Below are 18,170 nucleotides of genomic sequence, written 5' to 3' on the forward strand. Positions count from 1 at the left end.
TCTGCTCTTATCTCGATTATTTCCTTTCTTCTGCCTGCTTGCTTTGGTTGATTGTCCTCTGTATCTCTTTCTTCAGGAAAGAAACCAGTCATTCATTCGAGGGCTTTGCTTGCTTCTTCTGCTAGGACTATAAATTTCCCTTTCAGTGTTAGTTTGATTATATCCCACGACTTTTGATAGGTTGCATTTTTATTTTTCGAGTCTCTCAGTTTTGAAAACACATTTCTTTGAAGAGTGAGCCAAAGATGCTTTAAAGATGTGTTGCTTAGCTTCCTCATCGTGCTCACAGCAATGCAAAGCTAGAGGATGGCCGGAAACTTCGCACTAAGGATGGGGAGGGTGAAAAGACAATATAAATAAACCATGCAGACATCACACAGCATGAAAAGGGAAATAAACCAGGGAATATAACAGTTCACGGCCTATAACAGAATGAGTTATTATTTGGAAAATTGAGAAGCTTCCCTTTTAAAAAAGTGATTGGTGAAGGCAAAAAAATTCTAGGATCCATTTATTCAGTAGCATTCTGAAAAATTCACCAGTTAAACTGGAGACTTCTGGTATTTAAGGATATAAGCATCTGGCAGTGTTCATTTTTTCTTTCTTTTTCAGATTTGTAATTACTTGGGCTTTGAATCAGTTTTTTCTTTAGGATTTTATTTTCATTGGAGAGACAGGTATACAGAGAGAAGGAGAGACGGAGAGGAAGATCTTCTGTCCGCTGATTCACTCTCCGGGTGACCACAACACCCGATGCTGAGCCAATCCAAAGCCAGGAGCCAGGAGCTTCTTCCAGGTCTCCTACACACGTGCAGGGTCCCAGGGCTTTGAGCTCGCTTGACTGCTTTCCCAGACCACAAGCAGGGATCTGGATGGGAAACAGGGTAGCTGGAAAATGAGCAGGTGCTCGTAGGAGATCCCAGCGCATGCAAGGCAAGGGCTTTAGCCACTAAGCTACCATACCAGGCCCTTGAATCTGTTTTTAAGCCACAAACTTAAAATAGTTCATAATATTCTTTCATAAATATTTTCTATTTGCTTGAAAATGAGAAGAGATGGACACATGATTATCACTCGTCTGCTGGTTCACTCTCCAATCGCCTGCAAAGCCAGGGCTGGGCCGGGACAAGCCAGGATGCAGGAAGTCAGTCCTAGGCTCCCGTGTGGATGGGCAGGGACTCGAGCACTGGAATACTTCCAGCCTCGCAGAGTGCAAATTGGTAGGGTGCTGGAATGGAGAGTGGAGCCAGCACTTGAACCCAGTCTGATATGGATTGTCAGCATCCTAAAGTGAGGTCTTTACAGATAGGCCCAGCACCTGCCACTGGTAAGTATTGGTATACGTTTCAACATGTTCCTTTGGATGCAGGATTTTGCCTGTTACCTCACTGAGAATTTGTATGTGGGGATTTTCCTCTTTTTTTGTCCCTAACAAGCAGTGTGTATCAGTGCACTTGCGAAGGTGTGGGTCTTTTTCCTGTCTTACTTTGATTGAACTGAAGAATGCCCAACATAACATACACTATTTTCACCATGCGTCGGTGTGCAGTTCAGTGCAGTAAACACGTTCGCACTGGGTGCAGTGCTAACCACAATCCATTTCCTGAACTTTCTCGTCATCCCAGACAGAGGTTCCCCCATTGAATACTGCCTGATGGAGCCCTGCTGTGGTGCAGCATCTTAGACTGTCACCTGTGACTCCCACATGCCCTATGAGCACCGATTCAAGTCCTAGCTGCTCCTCATGCCATCCAGCTCCCTGCTCATGTGCCTGAGAAAGCAGCAGCCAGGGGCTCCAGTGCTTGGGTCTCTGCCACTCACACAGGAGACCTACAGGTGGTCCTTTACTTCTGGCTTTGCCCTGGCAAAGGCCCAGCTGTTGTGACCATTTGGGGATTGAACCAGGGGATGGAGAGTCCATCTCTCTCCTCTCTGTGTGTTGCACTCTGCCGTTCAAACAAATAAAGTGAGCCTTATGAAACTTGGCTGTCCATGCTCTTGTCCTCAGCCAACATTCTACGTTGGGTCTCTGCGAATTTACCTATTGTGACTTCCTCATTTAGGTGGATTTAGAAGGTATTTGTTCCTTCGTGTCTGACTCCCTACAGTTAGGGACACAGCTTTCCAAATATCTCAGTTGTTTTCCTTGCTAGATGTCACCTGTACTATCCACGAGTCATTTGTGCCTTTTCCGTTCCATGGGATGCGATTAAAACATTTCTGTCATGACCTGGAACTGTGGAAAGGGTTCTTGGTTTCCTGTCTCTCTCCCCTTGACTGCGTGTCACTCACTGAGGTGAAATGGGCTGTCCCTGCCCAGGCGTTCAGGGTCAGTGTCTGCAGCTTCTGTCCCAGCACGTCCCCCTTGCCAGGTGTCGTCTGGGGATGGGGAAAGCAGGTGAGGTGCCTGCTGTTCTGAGTGCTTCTGGTTGGCCCAGGCCCACTTGGTGGGTGACCCTGAGCTGATGTCAGCTACCGGGCAGCCTCATCTCGGACCCCCTCACCTTCCAGGTGCTGTCCCTTCTCTTTGACCTTCTGGCCACTCCTATGCTGGCTCCAGGCTCCTCTGGCTCTCACAGATGTGTTTCGGATCTTTGTGGTCCCACAAGCCCTCTCTCTGGAGTTGCAGGAAGGAGGTGGGGGTGTAGGGGCTCCAAGCAGGGGCCCAGGCTGCCTGCTCACTGTTCCATTCTGTCCTCCACCTCCTGCCTGCTACGCAGATCACTGTGTCCTGGGGCCCTGCCTATGTCCTACCAGTGCAACCAGCCCTCCAAGCTGCTGTCCTGGTCCTCCAATCCTGTGTCCCCACTGTGAGGCCCCAGCAGGGACTCCTCAGATGTTAGCTGGATGACAGTGTGATGTGAGCAGGATCCTTCCAGCAGCCTTATATGTGTCACAGCACAGTGTAGTCAGTGGCGTAACCTGGTGAGGAGTTTGAGATTCCATTTGTTAGAGCTAAATAAAGGCAGTGATTATTTTCATGAGCCAGTTATTTCCTCTGTTGTTATTAGGGCTTTGGGGCACCCGGTGAGACTTAATTTTGTGCCAATCTCATCCCTTCCTAAGCCCACCCGAGCTGCTTCTGGAGGCTGTGGCTACGTTTATCACCAGGACCCCAGTCTCGACATTGGAAGCACCCAGTCACCAAGCCAACATCAATTACCCACTCACAGCCCTCGGAGGAGCCACCTGGTTACTAGGGCAACCCTGATTTAGCTTCCTCATGACGAATAATAAATTATGGGAGGACGCAGCCTCAGACGGGTACAGTCCAACACATGTGCCTGTGGACATGCAGGAGAAGTCAGCCGACAGGACACAGCCCCCCCGAAGGTCTTGTGGGCCACCACCTCCCTCTGCACCAGTCATGTCATTGCTGAAAAGCTGCAGCTTCATGAACGTAGGTCAAGAGCAGCCCAGACACTGCTGGCACCATGTGACCGCTGTTATGGGCTTTGTCACAATGATGTCACCATTAGCCTCTGTGAGATCATTCTGCTGTCGTAATTCGTCTTCACGCACACTCGTCCTTGTGTGGATAACAGGTGGCATGGTAAAAGCAGCCATTTGAAGGCTGATGCCAAGTCCCCACACTTTTGCTCCCAAAGGAAACATTTGCTGGTAAAGTCAAAGTTAGTGTGTTTCAAGTAGGCCGGTAGTGATTCTGGGTAGATACTGGTCGGTCCTGAGTGAATAAGGGTACTTCAAAGAGTTTGTGGAAAGTAGAAGTTTGGATGCAGAGAAAATATCAAATCCATGCAAATGGGGAGGGTCTTCAAACTGTTCATGGAAATATTTATTATGGAAAAATGACAGGAATTCAAGCTTTTTTATGGCAAGGTAAAACTTTAGGAGAGACACGGAGAAAGTTCTTCATCCACTGGTTCACTCCCCAAATGGCTGCAGTGGTTAGAGCTGAGCTGACCCAGCCAGGAGCCAGGAGCCAGGAGCCTGTTCCAGATCTCTTAGGTGGGTTTAAGGTCACAAGGTTTTGGGCTGTCCTCTACTACTATTCTAGGCAACAAGCAGGGAGCTGATGGGAAGCAGGGCTGCCAGGATTAGAACTGGTGCCCATATGGGATCCCGGTGCTTACAAGGTGAAGATTGAGTCACTAAAACCATCACAATGGGCCCCAAAGTGAATCTTTTTGAAGTACTCCCATATGTTCATTCATTCTGGAATTTGAGTACATTTCAAAAGCGGGAGAATCTATTTGGGGACACATTGGTGACAAGATGGGGAAGTCCCAGCTCTGTTCTTATTTCATGGGAAGAGATGGATGACAGATAAGCAGTTGAGCAGTCTGAAGTTGCAGCCCTGGGAAAGGCTCTGGGAGATGTGGCAGAGGAGCCCATGTTGCTCTGAGCAAGCGGGATGTGAGCTGATGTCCAGGCTTGATGGCTGTGTGGAACAGAGTGAAGGCCTGGCAGCTGGGGCCCTGTGGTGGGGCTGAAGCACCCAGGCTGTGGCTTTGGCCTGGCTGTGTGTCCTCACTGGGTGAGCTTTGTCCCACTTCCTGGAGGGGAGCCTGTCATTGCCTCCCTCAGTCCTCCAGCCACCTGTGAGGAAGTCTTCGTCATCCCTGTGTATAAACTGCCGGGATAAGCTGCACGTGGAAGTGAGTCCCTCTCAAATGCCACAGGCCTTCAAGGTTAGCCAGCATCTACCCCAGCGATGCATCGTCAGACGTTCCTTGGGATCCCCACCCACGTCCAGCTGTAGGTTTCCTGCTCTTGCACTGGCCTCCTCCAGTCTTCTGTCTGTGCAGCTGGGGCTACTAGGATGGGATCCAGAGCAAGGGGAGCTCAGGATGAGAGAGCAAGCGTAGGATGTCTTCACCCCCGCCCTTAGCTGAGCCCTCTCCAGGGAGTGCCTGGCCTGCAGCTGTCAGGACTCCTTAGCAGGTGCAAGGATGAGCTCCCCCTTTCCCAGAGGATGCAGGGCTGGAGACCTGGGTTTCAAGTTCAGCTTCTCAACCTGACACTACTGCAGTCAAGCCGCCACATGGGCCCATGTTGTAGCTAGTCAGGTTCCCTGCTGGGAGGGTGGTCCTCAGAAATAAGAATGATGATGGAAAGCGCTGCATCTGTTCCCTCCCGCACCCCCTCCAGCATGTCAGGAAGGACCGTGAACACAGCCGCAGGGACTGAGGGATGCCACAGGTGCATGGTGGGAAACAAAAGGAGGAGTGCTCTTCCTTTCACACAGAGAAGAAAACCCAACCCCACGGGGCACCCAGGGCCCAGCCAGGTGTGCATTCACTCCAGCTGACACAGGAAGCCTCTGCTGGAGAGCTCAGGGGCCTGGAGCTTGACAGTTTTCAAGAGAAGCTAGAAATTGCGATTTCTTTTGGTTATGCTCTGAAACACCACACAATCCTTTTTCTGCCAAATACAGAAGAACTAAAAATATCTGTCCAGGGGCCCGATGCTTACCAGCTAGAAACCTGCCCGCTTCTCCATTTGTTGTGTTCACATTGGAATTGACCAATGGACAACAGGTGTCCATTTGTACAGGTACTGCCTCCGCAGATTCAGCCAAGTACAGATCCAGAAAAATACCCCAAATGAAGCTGTGTCTTCCTTGGCATTGTTCCCTGGATGGTGTTGCGTTAGCAGCTATGGACAGCATCGGCAGTCGCCCAAGGTGAGCTGCAGTGGCTGCAAAGCAGCAGGGAGCCCGGCAGCCTTTTCTGACAGGGACCTGAGCACCTGTGGATTTTGGAATCCTCAGGGGTCCTGTGACCACTCTCCCAGCAACACTGAGGGGCGCCTGAGATGTCCAGAGCTCATGGAGTGTCCAGAGCCGCTGGCGTCTCTGGCTTTACTGAGCATGCATGGCACTCCTTCCTCCAGGAGCGACTCTGGAAGAGAGACTGTCGCAGGCTACTGTATGAGATGAAACAAGTGTTACAACTCCTACAAATGTTCTTTTTTGTTGGTATGGGGAGGGTTGTTAGGAAGGAAAAATCATCAGGCAGTGGTCATTTGTGTCTGGAATGGTTTTGAGTGGAGAGCATGGCTCTGAAGTGCCCCACCTCCCCGCGAGGGCTGGGGCAACAGGGGCTGGGAGCCTCTCCCAAAGTTTTGTTGTGCAACCTGCTCCTCACAGTGCAACTGACTGAGCTTCCTTATAGACACTGCAGATGGATATGCATTTTGGTTTTTTTAGATAGATTTATTTTTATTGGAAAGCCAGATTTACAAAGTGAAGAAGAGACAGAGAGAGAGAGAGAATCTTCCGTCCTCTGGCCCACTGTCTGGATGGCTACAACTGCCAGAGCTGAACTGGTCTGAAGCCAGGAACTTCTCCTGGGTCTCCCATGCAGGTGCAGGGTCCCAAGGCTTTGGAGCCATCCTCGATTGCTTTCCCAGGCCACAAGCAGGGAGCTGGAAGGGAAGTGGAGGAGCCAGGACGCTGCCAGCATCCACATGGAATCACGGCACATTTAAGGCAAGGATTTAGCCACTAGGCCACTGTGCTGGGCCCTGGATGCACATTTTCAAGGGCAGAGCTGGGGTCTGGGGAGAAGGCCACCACCCACTCAGCTGTGTTCAGGCTTCCTGCCTGCGACCACACATGAGCTAGGATGTTGCACACCAGAGAAGGCCTGCAGGAGAGAACCCCTTCTCATTGACTGAAACACCATCACCCTGGTTAGTGGATCACAGAATCTCATTGACACTCTTTCTTCCCAGTTCATGTTCTTGCCAGTGCTGCTGCTGCAGCCAGCTTTCCTGCCTGGGTGCCCACATTCCTGTCTACCACCGCATTCTACATTTCTGCCCACCAAGGAGTAGGGCTCTGGCTTGCAGGCAAAGCTCAGTGGACCTGCAGGAGACAGCCTCCACATCCACATGGTTGGAGATCACTCCCATGATGCAGTCTTGTTCTGCTCCACAGGAGGGCGCTGGCCAGTGTGAACATGCATTCCTCTCCAGCTGATGCTGACCTGGCACACATCCTACATCAAAGGGTCTTATGACAGGTCCCGGGACTGTGGAAATCAATGCCATGGTTCTGAAGATAAGCCCTCGAAGAGAACTTGAAATGCTGGCAGGTGCTTCATCCTGGCAGCTGCTTCCCTGGCAGCAGCTCGGAGCTGCAGATTCCAACACTCTTAAATCCGTATCCCCTCTCTCCGTCTCTCACTCCTTCTCTCAGCAGGACTGCACACATGGTAAAGAAACAAAAATGAAAGCCCATGACTTGAAGTGGATTTGCAATTTCACATGTAATTTTAGCATCTGCAGCAGTTGGAACAGACGAACAGAGTGTAGTCAAGTAAAGTCCAATGGAAAATGAAGAAGAGCAGGTAGCTGGTTTTTTGCTTCCCACACACCCCTGACAGGCCAGGGGAAATTATAAAGCTTAATTGCATGATTTGTATGGGAAAAAAAAAACTGTCTTAAAGTCCTATGTAGTTAGGTAACTCACCCCAATAGAGCAACCCTGGATTTTCAGTGGATTGGGAGTTTTCCAGGAATAAATTTAGTGTTTTTGAGGTGTGTTTCCCAGCAGCTCTGTAATGCAGATTCCAAAGTGAGATTGAGCAAGGTGACGGCCACACCCCTGCATCTTCGTCAGTGTTTCCTGTCCCACACGCCTCCGATGGAACAAACTTGAATCATAAAAATCATCAGAAACATGGGTCATTATAACAGCACAGAATCTTTGAGACGCAGACTATCGTAGTGCCATCAATGTGGACAAGAAAGAAAGCTGTCAGATTCAACATGGAAAGTTAAGTTCTAATGAGACTGGAAGGAATCAAGAGGAAATATCCTTGGCACCTCTAAGTTCATGCATGGTCCAGCTTGCACCTTGGACCTACCTGAGGGTGTGATGGAGGGAGGCTGGGGCATCATCCAGACCCTGAGCTGGCCTGTGTGGCACCCTAGCCTCAACCAAAGCAAGTGCTACAAGGGTACAGAGGTGTCTCATCATTCACCATGTTCAGGCCACCATCTCCCCCACCTGCCTACCTGCCCTCAGTCTCCAGTGGCCACCCCTCTCCTCCCCACTTCTGTGAGGTCAGATGTTTTAGATTCCACTTCTGAGCAAAGCAGGCAACATAGTCTATTCCCAAAAGAGGAGAAAGAGAAAGGGGTAGGAAGAATTTCCAACCACAAGACCAGCCAGTGTGTCAACCCACTGGACTTAACCATTCCATGGTGTATGTGTGCTTCCAGGCATCATGTGTTATCTGCTAATTGGCAGATCCGTAAATGCCCACACTCCACATGGGGTGACATTACAGCTTCCTGGTAATGCAGAGCCTGGGAGACGGTGGTGATGACCCAAGTGTCCCTGTGGGAGACCTGGATGGAGTTCCCAGCTCTCAGTTTCAGCTCAGGCCAGGTTATGATGGGCTGGGGGTGGGAACCAGTGGATGGGAGCTCTCTCTGCCTGTTTCCCTGCCTCTTAAATAGTAATCAAGTGACTGAAGTCAGAACTGACTACCAAGCTGCTGCCATAAACCTCAGTGGCCCTTGGTTTGCTGCTGTTTCTGTGCCTTTACCCAAAACCTTATTTTTCCATTCTCTCAGAACGGGTTTGTGCCCAGGAATCTTGAGGTGGGAGGTATTGCCTGGAGGCCACTGGGCAGGGGGCATGTGGGGACCTTCAGGTCAGGAGAATCCATACGATAGTGTTTCAGCTCACCTAGGACCTGGGGGTGGGGGGGCTCAAGTGGCAGCCTGTGTCACAGCAGGACCTGCTTGGCATTTGCACGCCTGCAGGTTACTGTGTGCTGGCCACCCTGGCTGATCGTCACACAACAGTGCTGTCCACTGGCTTTACTGCAGAGAGGAGCAGGTGCGGGTTTCTGTGTGATGTCTGTCTTACTGTAGAGTGAATGAAGACACAGACATCTCCTGAAGGGAAGAGCCGAGCCGTGTTTTGACTTAGCTCCCATGGCTGCACGGTGATTCTTGAGCAGATGTGTGTTTTCCAGGAGAGCCGTCTCCATTGCGTTCTGTGGTCCCAGGTGCCAGGAAGGACACTTGAGGCTGCACAGGTCAGCCGGGTGAGTGGAATGCTAGGATGTGCGTTCATACATGGACACTTTAGATGGTTCATGGGAGACAGAATTAAATGGTAAGTTTGTGTGTAAAAGAAATCTTGAAATCTCTGCATGTAAGGGGCCTTCAAAACATTCCTGGGAAATCCGTATCATTTTTTTTAAAATACCACATAGATGTCACAATGTTCTTTGCCAAAGTACATTTAATTCCTCTTATTCCCCCATGAACTTTTTGAAGTACCTTACACATATGGAAAACATAGATACCATTAAGAGTATGTGGAGGGAGAAAAGGAGTTGGAGTAACAGATGTTGCAAGAGGGATTTACAAATGCTTTGGGTAGCACACCTGTTTGCCAGGGTGTGGAGGAGTGCTGTAGGTAGGTATGTTGGCTGACAAGTACCAAGATTCCTGCTTTGAAGGAAGAGGTTATGTTTTGGGGTCCCTAAGAGAAGCAAATTCAGCACCCTGTGCAGGGCCATATGGAGGGAGCTCTTGGTGGTGGAACAGCTGAGGGGCTGAGGGGCCACGTGGAGTAATGGGAAGCGATGAGCAGGTGTGTGAGAAGCTCGGGATGGACTTGTCTGAAGAATTTTCATGGTTGTGGCCCGTGGCAGTAGTCCCTGGTTGTCCAGTGTCTGGGCCAGGGGGAGGTTAGGGCTGGGGAGATACTAGTTTGCAATGTGAGAGTAGCATGCAGGAGGTTGGAGGGGTGGGCTCTGCATGGGATTTGTGTGAAAGGCAGGAGAGCATCTGTAGGAATTAGCTAGCCCTGGAGGGGGTGACCTCTCCAGAATTAGTAAACCCCCAAGATGGGAAAGTAGAAAACAATTATTATGGTTTAATTTTATTATAATAATTACATAGTTGATAAGAGTGGGAAAGATCAAGGTTTAGGGAAAATTGGGTGAACTCATTGTTTCCAAATTTGCTATTTCTTCTTATGGTTTTTTTTAATGGCATGTAAAACCTTTTTTTGAGGCCTTTTAAGTCCAACTGAATTAAATTGAAATGATGCTTCTGTGTCCACCTTTTTGTTTTATATCCTGTAATTCTTCATTAGTTCATCTCAGAGTCAGTGAGGAGCAGCCAGCATGGCTGGGCTCTTGTCCTGGGGCAGCTGGCCTTCAGTGGGGAAGGAGAGAAGGTTGGGTGCAGTGACCCCGCAGGAAGGCCCTGCAGGAGTCCTCCGAGGGTTCCTTTAGGTCTTGGGGACACACAGTCCTGCTGTGGGAGCAGCCAGGGATGCTTGTGCTGCCACCTAGAAAGCTCTGTCCTCCTGCTCTGCTTGTTACCCAGGGTTCTGGCAGCAATGGGGCGTGAGGACATGCCAGGTGGAGGAACCAGCTGGTGACAAAGGAAGCAAAGCCAAAAAGGCACAGTTTATTTATTTATTTAGTCCCTTCTATCCATGGTTCATGGGTACTATAAGGCAGGACCTGAGACAGGCTGCTTGATAAAGAGGTTTGCTAAGGTTCATGGTTTTGTAGGAACAAGACCGGCAGTCTGGTGCAGGCTTGGGCCAGGTCCCCCACCTGCCCTGGCTGCATCAGTTGGTGACAGGAGCACGTGTTTGGGCCTTTCTATGTGGGCCCTCCCGCTCCTTATAAAGCCACTGGGATTCAAGTGTCAGGCTCCAGCCAAGTGAGGTTGCTTCATCAGATTGCTTTCCAGAGATTCCACTTCTGGACTGCCCGGTGACCTAGATCCTTCTTTATACAGACCCTGCACTTAGCTCCAACACAGCTTGGGAGGAAGAACGTGCTGGAAGCATCACCTGAGTAACTCCTCACACACAGGAGGTGGGGTAGCATCACCCTCCCCAGGATCCCTGACATTCATGTTCCCCAGGGAGGAGGCCCACTCCTCACTTCTGGGAGCAGCGGGGAGGGAGGTCCTCCGTTGAGTTCAGCTTTAGGGAAACAGGGCCATGGGCGCTGTCTATGCTTTTGTTTCTCGCTTTTTTCATTCCGTCGCCTGGGTGACACTCCTTCCTGTGTGGATACATGACAGTCTGTTTTCCATTTTCCTCTCAGTGGACATCAGAGTGGGTATTCTAGTGCCTGGCCTCTGATGATCAGCTCTGCGCCTTTGTCTTGCTTGCACCTGGCCCTGAGGTTTCTGGGCTGTAGGAGTCACATGTTTGCCCTTGGTGGCTGCGGCCAATGAGTTTTCCTGAGTGGTTTGGACCGATTTTTCACTGTCCCTGGGAATGTGTGCGAGTTCCATTTGCTTAGGATCCTGGCATCTCTAGCATGCTGCTGCCTTGCCAAACCTCAGCTGTGGAGCACAGAGGGAGTAAATCGCTTCCTCCACTGCTGGGAAGGGGCTGTAGAGCATGCAGACCCCTCCCTACATGCCAGCATCTCTCAGGTGCTTCAAGGTAGTCCTTGTGTGCTCAGGGAATACGTGGATTCCCTCTGAGGGAGTGTCCTATGCCTTTGGTAAGAAGCTTCTTGCTTTTGTGTGGGTCATGTCTTACCCTTAGATAGAGCAAGGGTGCAAAGCAGGTTTTCCTCTGTGTGCCAGCTTCCTCTCTCTCTCTAAGTAGTGCTGTGAAGAGCATGTGGAGAAGAATTCAGAGGCTGGATCTGTTTACCATGAACAAACAAGGGCTGGAAGGTGATTCCACACCCTGCGCTTGCCATCTCAAGAGGATACAAGAATGAGCCTCACTTCTCAAGGCTTCTGGCATGTGGAGGTCCCTGGGGGAGACCCTGTCGAGGGGACCATGTCACTGGCTTGGCACAAATCTGGGTGACCCCTGGTTATGGGTCACAGCATCCTGGAGCCCAGTGAAGAAACCAGGGTGATTCTGCAGATGTGTGTCAATCATGAGATGGGCTGGGTGGGGAACCAGTCCACTGCCTCTCCAGGAACAAACAGGGGCCCTGGGTGGCAAGGAAGAGCCGGAAGGTGTTGGGCACAGGTGCTGCCTGCAGGGGCTCCTGTGGAAGGTGGGATTGAACCCACCACCATCTAGGCTCTCTGCTGACCGTGCAGGTAGGTGACACTGGGGACACAGCAGTGAAGGTGGAGCTCATTGCACTGATGGCATCTTTGTGACTGTAAGACACCACAGGGATTAAGACCCTCAAAACCAAGTCAGGGGTAAGAGTCAGAAGTGTCCGTGCCAGTGGCTTCTTGTGAGAAAAGCCCACGCCCATATGGTTCACCAACTCAGAAGGTCCATGTAGGGGTTTTTAGTATATTCACCAGATGTGCAACCCTCAGTCAATTTTAGGCTACATTTATCAGCTCCAAAAGGAACCCATAGCCTGCAGGTTGTCACCCTTTATGCCTTGTCCTTTTCTTCTTCAGCTCCCAGACAATGACCATTTTACTTCTGTCCTGTTTGGGATATTAAGTGGACACATAGCCTTTCATTCTTGGCTTAGGGGCAATGTGCGTGGTGGGGTGATTGTTGGTGTTCCTAGGGTTTTGCCAGTCATTAACCATCTTGAACCTCCCCCACCTGATGGTTATTTCCATGGTCTGAGTGTCTGTGACCCACCAATTTCAGATGCCAATGTGATGTGTTAGGAGATGGGCCCTTTGAGGGGGCATGGGCAGGTCATGTGTGGACCCCTCACACAAGGGATTAGTGTTTGTGTATACACCAGCCTCAAGAACGCTTCCTTCCTCTGCACCAAGTGAGGACACAGCAACAGGCACCTTTCATGACTGGGAAAGCAGCGCTTCTGACACTGAGTCGGCTAGGGCCTTGATCTGGGACTTCAGTCTCCAGAGCTATGAGAAGTAACTTCCTGCAATGCGCCATCCCCACCCCCATCCACACAGCCCACACAGGCTGGTTGTGACCCAGTCTCCTGCATGCTTCCGGTCTGTGCTTTGGGTTCCCAGTGCTGACGGGGCAGGGGTAGAGCCACAGGGGCACAGCACCCTCTTTCATCTGAGACCTTCGTTTTACTCCTATACTGGCTGATGGGCAGGGATGAAGAAGGGCAGGTGAGTTTTTACATGCCCCAGAGAGATTAGTGAACCAGTCCGGTAGCTGCATCTGCACAGCTCTGCTGTGCTGTCCTGGTAACCCAAACTCTGAGAGTCACTCAGGAAACAAATCCATCAGCCACCTACACACCCCATTGTTGAGGTCAAGGCACTAATCGGAAGCTTCCAGAATCGTTCCTAGAAGTAGTTACAAGCTGAGTGAGATAAGCAGTGGAAGCAATTTGGTAGGATGTCTGTTTGCTGGCATTGGTCATCGCAGGTGCCTGCTGTGTGATAACCCACGCTTTCTGGTTTCGCCGGCCTCCCTTCCCTTTCCTTGTCATTTGCATTTGTGAATTTAATCCTGTGCCAAGCCTGATGGCATGGTCATGGAATCATTGCATGTGAGTTTTGAGGTGTGTGTGCATGAAGAGGGAGGCAAACTCCTGTCTGTCTTGTTGTATGCAAGGCTGTGGTTCTGGGGTTCCCTGTGGATACCAAACCTGGGTGCTCAAGTCCCTCAGCTGACACTGTATGTTGCCTGCACCCGTGAGCATCCTCCTGCGTGTTTTAACTCAACTGCACGTGATTAGGTAGGTGGTTGTCATCTGCATTGCTTAGGGCATCATGACAACAGGATGAGTCTGTACCTGCTCCACCCAGACACAATATTCTTTCCCCTAACTTCCTAGTTGATTGAATCCATGGGTGCAGTTTACAAGTCCCAAGGGTGGAGGTTCTCTGCAGAGCTGGCCTCAAGCTGCTTGGTTAGAGCAGAGAGGCTCACAAGTCCAGAGGTCATGGTTCTGACCCTGGCTGTCTGATCTAGGGTACGGCGAGATGCCAGTGTGGCAACTATTTAGTGCAGAAACTGATTTCTGTTAGTGCTGAACCATGGGGCCTTTTTGGAGGACTGATTGGCCAGTCCTGGGGGATGGGCAGCAGGCTTCATACAGGTGTGTTCTTGGTGCCCAGCACTTGGTCAGCCAAGAGGTAGTTCTGTGAACCCAGCTAATCTGATTGGATTTCTTATCCAGGGCCTGGAATCTTTACTAGAGATGCTGATAGCAGGGAAGGAACTCCATCCCAGCTGCAGCTGCAGGAGATGGCAAATATTTCAGACCGAGCACAGGTCGTTGCCTAATTCCTTGTAAGGTTCCACTCATGCTTAGTTGCTTCATGTTTTTGCATGTCTTTCTGTGCATGCCAGATTTGGTCGTTGACATTTTCATTGAAAGGTATCTTTGTAACAAGATTTTAAAATTTGTTGACACAAAGTAATTCTCATCCTCTTGGATTTTAAAACCCCTTTTGCTATATTCATGTGCCCTTTCCCATGCCTAATGTTACCAGGAATAACAGCTCATGCGCACTTCTGGCAAACACATTTGGGGAATCAAGACCTACAGCCCAGGAACTCGGTAGCCTCATTGGCAGGTGTGTCTGCCCCGTTTGTCCAGGTGTTTCATGGGTGGAGCCAGGGTGCCTGCCCTCTGCCTTGTTGCCTGCCAGGCTGGGAAAGCGCTGCTGCAGATGGGGGATTCTCCCCAAACTAGGAAGGAGGGCACAGGGTGCTGGGTGGCTGAGAGCAGGAGAACCCACACTTCCTTGGCCCGAGTCCTGCCCTTTTAGTAACAACATCTCACAGGTTGTTTTTGCGTTTAATTTACCTCTTTGTGTTTTGTACTTACTGCTCCTATAAAGAGAGTAGTTTGCCATTTTTGTTTTTAACTGGGTGCTACTGGATTGGTGTTTATAATAATTAATCTAGCAAAGTCTCAGTAATTCTAGTAGGTTTTTTTTTCTTTAGTGCTCTCTCTCTTTTTTTCCTTTAGTTTTTGTTGTAACGATATTGAATCACTTCATTTGAAAATAAAGACAATTCTGTCTTTGCCAACATTTTTACAGCCTTGAGTATTTTTCTTGGAAAGTTAACCAAGACTCCTCAGACAGTGTTGAACTGGGCTGCTGGTCATGCTGAGCTCCATCCCATTCCTGACACTTCTGAAATTATCTTCAGTGTTTCTCTGGTTACAGTGTTGTTTGCTGTTCATTGATGGGCAAAGTCTGAGTTGATTTAAGTTGGTTTTGCCTACATTTTTGTTTTTAAGATTTTAAACATTTGTTTTTGGTGGGAGGCAGCAACACATACACATATACACTTGCATCTTGTGTCTGTCCATCTGTTGATTTACTCCCCAAATGGCCACAGTGACCTGGGCTGGGCCAAATAGAATCCAAGTGCCTGGACTCCATCCAAATCTCTCTCATACATGCAGGGCCTCAAACTCTTGGGTTTCCTGCTGCTGCTTTTCAAGGCCATTAGCAGCAAGTTTGGAAGTGGAGCAGCTCAGACTCCAACCAGTGTCCACATGGGATGCAGGCATCGTGGGTAACCGCTAAACCCACTGCGCCACAATGCCAGCTCTGCTTTTCCTGTTCTCAGTTGACTTTAGAGTCCATATAATCAACTTTCACTAAAATTTCTGTAATAGCTTTATGATATCTACTTCTAGGAATCTATGATGTACTTTAATTTATTGATGGGATAGATTTTGGGGTTGATACACCACTGTCTTAGTATTCCAAAATGAGCCTTATATAGTAGGGTAGGCTGTAGAGTCCTATGGAAACAAGTAAATGCACAACACAGCACATGTCTTGGGGTGAGTGGCAGATGTGCCTCTTGCAACAAGGGCGTTTACCACTGAGGCTGCAGCTGCATTGTAAGTCTTTGGTGTTCCCGGCCGTGCTTTCAGGACAGGCAGCTGAGTGCTGAGAAGGTGGCAGTGATGACTGCTGTGCCTACGTCCCAAACCTCATACACTGCAGCTTGGTTAACAGCAAAGTCCCTTTCTCGATGACATTCAGATTTGATTGTGTAGTTTGCAATGAAAAGTGGTTCTAATACAGTGTAAGAATAGAATTTCCTGGGTCTGGCTCAATGACTTAATGGCTAAATCCTCACTTTGTAAGTGCCAGGATCCCATTTGGGCACTGGCTCATAAGCTTCCTCTTTATGTCCTGGGAAAGCAGTTGAGGATGGCCTAAGGCCTTGGGACTCTACACCCACACAGGAGACTTGGATTAAGTTTCTGGCTTCCGGCTTTGGATCAACTCAGCTCTGGCAGTCGGTGGCCATTTGGGAAGTCAACCAGTGGATGGAGGTTCTTTCTGTCTCTCCTCTCTGTAAATCTGATCTGTCTTTCCAAAGAAAGTAAATACATCTTTAAAAAACATAGAATTTCCTTAGTATGATATTGAATTCCATATGCTAATACTTTGCCTAGACTATTTGATTTTCACTCATTCATTCGTTCATTTGAACAGCACGAAGAAATCAGCTCTGCCATCCACTGGTGTCTGCAGTGGCTGGGTGAGCCAGGCTGGAGTTGAGCCCTGGGAACTCAATCCAGGTCTCCCACTGGGATGACAGAGACCTGCCTCCCAAGTGTGCCTTAGTCACCAGCATGGACAGAGGCATCTGAGAGGTATCTTAAGCACTGTGTCAAGCACTTGTTTTTGATGCTTTTACTGAAAAAGGAAACTGGCTCTTTGGTTGGTTGGTTGGTTGTTTTTGCCCTGTTTTGTTTCTGAGAGAATGATGCATTTCTACAATTATTGATAAGATTGTTAACTTCAGTACATTTGGCATTTTTTGTTGTTGTTGTCTAAAATTATTTAAAGACATTAGAAGCTATCTTTTCTGCAAAGACAAAAGAATGAGAGTAAATTCAGCTTGAAATATCTTTAGGAGTTTTCCAACCTCTTTTATGGTTGTTAGACTTTAGGTTTTACATCTTTTGGACCCAATTCAATAGTTTATATTGTGATAGGAAATTACCCATGTCCTTCAGGGTTTTAAATGTATGGCTCTAATCTGTTGTATATCTATCATTATAGCTCCTTTCTCATTCCTAATGTTGCTGCTTTGGGTTTTCTTTTAAAAATTCTCCCACCAGGGGTTTATCGGTTTCCTTGATCGAAAGTGAAAAAAACCAGCTTTTGGGCTGATTGAGCTTAATCTCTATCTCATTAATGTCACCTTTTATGTTTGTTGAATGTCTGCTCCCCTCCCCATTTTCTGTTAATTTGTTTTTGTTCTTTTCCTCTTTCGTTGGACGTTTTCTTTCCTTTCTGGCAAGCCTGTCTGTGGTTTTTAACAGTTTTTATGGAAGAAGATAAAGCACATAGCAGGGAAACACACAAAATGAATGCACGTGTGGCTTTGCCAATTAACACCAGGCCAATCACCGCGTGGCTTCGCTCCTAAGAGAGAAGCCGCCGCCGCGACGCCGGGGCCTCCTGTGTGCTGCCGGTTTCTGACCTCTCTGTTCACGCCTACGGTAATCGCCACCTCAACTTGTGATATCAACATCTTTTCATTTCTTTGTAGTTGCACCCACTGTGCATGCATCCCCCAGCACCAAATTCAATTGTAGCTGGATTTTTTTTTAAAGTCCTGAAATGGAAGCATTTTGTATTTATTCTTTTGTGTCTAGCTTTTGTACTCAACATGATGAAGTGCGATTTGTTCGTGTTTTGTGTAGCTGTGATTCTTGCGCACGTGTGGCTTTAGAATACTGCACGCTGTGAGCAGAACACAGCTCGCCCAGCCTTCCTGCGTCGATCGACTTGGGGCTCTTTTCTGCTGGAAGCTGTTTTGAATAATGTCGCTGTTAACTTCCCAGTGTACAGCTTTTAATGCCATGGTACTCATTTCTGCTGGGTATGTTCATAGGATTGGAATGTCTTTTGGGAATTATATTGGATTGGGTAGGGAATACCAGTGGAGTAGCTGCAATCTGAAGTACCTGATCCTGGAAGTATTTTAGATTTCAGATTTGGAAATGCAGGCTTATATGAATACTAAGGGTAAGTTGAATGGGACCTACCCAAGCCACAAAACTCATTTGTTTCATATACACCTTTTTTTTTTATTTATTTACTTATTGGAAAGTCAGATATACAGAGAGGAGGAGAGACAGAGAGGAAGGTCTTCCGTCCGATGATTCACTCACCAAGTGACCGCAACGGCCGATGCTATGCCAATCCGAAGGCAGGATCCAGGAACTTCTTCCGGGTATCCCACATGGGTGCAGGGTCCCAAAGTTTTGGGCCGTCCTCAACTGCTTTCCCAGGCCACAAAGGGAGCTGGATGGGAAGTGGAGCAGTCAGGACATGAACCGGCG

At 48.9% G+C, this 18,170-nt stretch overlaps 1 protein-coding gene across 1 annotated transcript in view; it reads left to right on the forward strand.

Moving 5' to 3' along the window:
* FAM189A1 (family with sequence similarity 189 member A1) overlaps positions 1-18,170 on the forward strand; it is a 334,267-nt gene that overhangs the window by 267,698 nt on the left and 48,399 nt on the right. The gene's annotated exons all lie outside the window — the stretch shown is intronic.

This window comes from Ochotona curzoniae, unplaced genomic scaffold (genome assembly GCF_017591425.1).
Source record: "Ochotona curzoniae isolate NIBS_2020 unplaced genomic scaffold, NIBS_Ocur_1.0 scaffold_4701, whole genome shotgun sequence".
NCBI classification, from domain to species: domain Eukaryota; kingdom Metazoa; phylum Chordata; class Mammalia; order Lagomorpha; family Ochotonidae; genus Ochotona; species Ochotona curzoniae.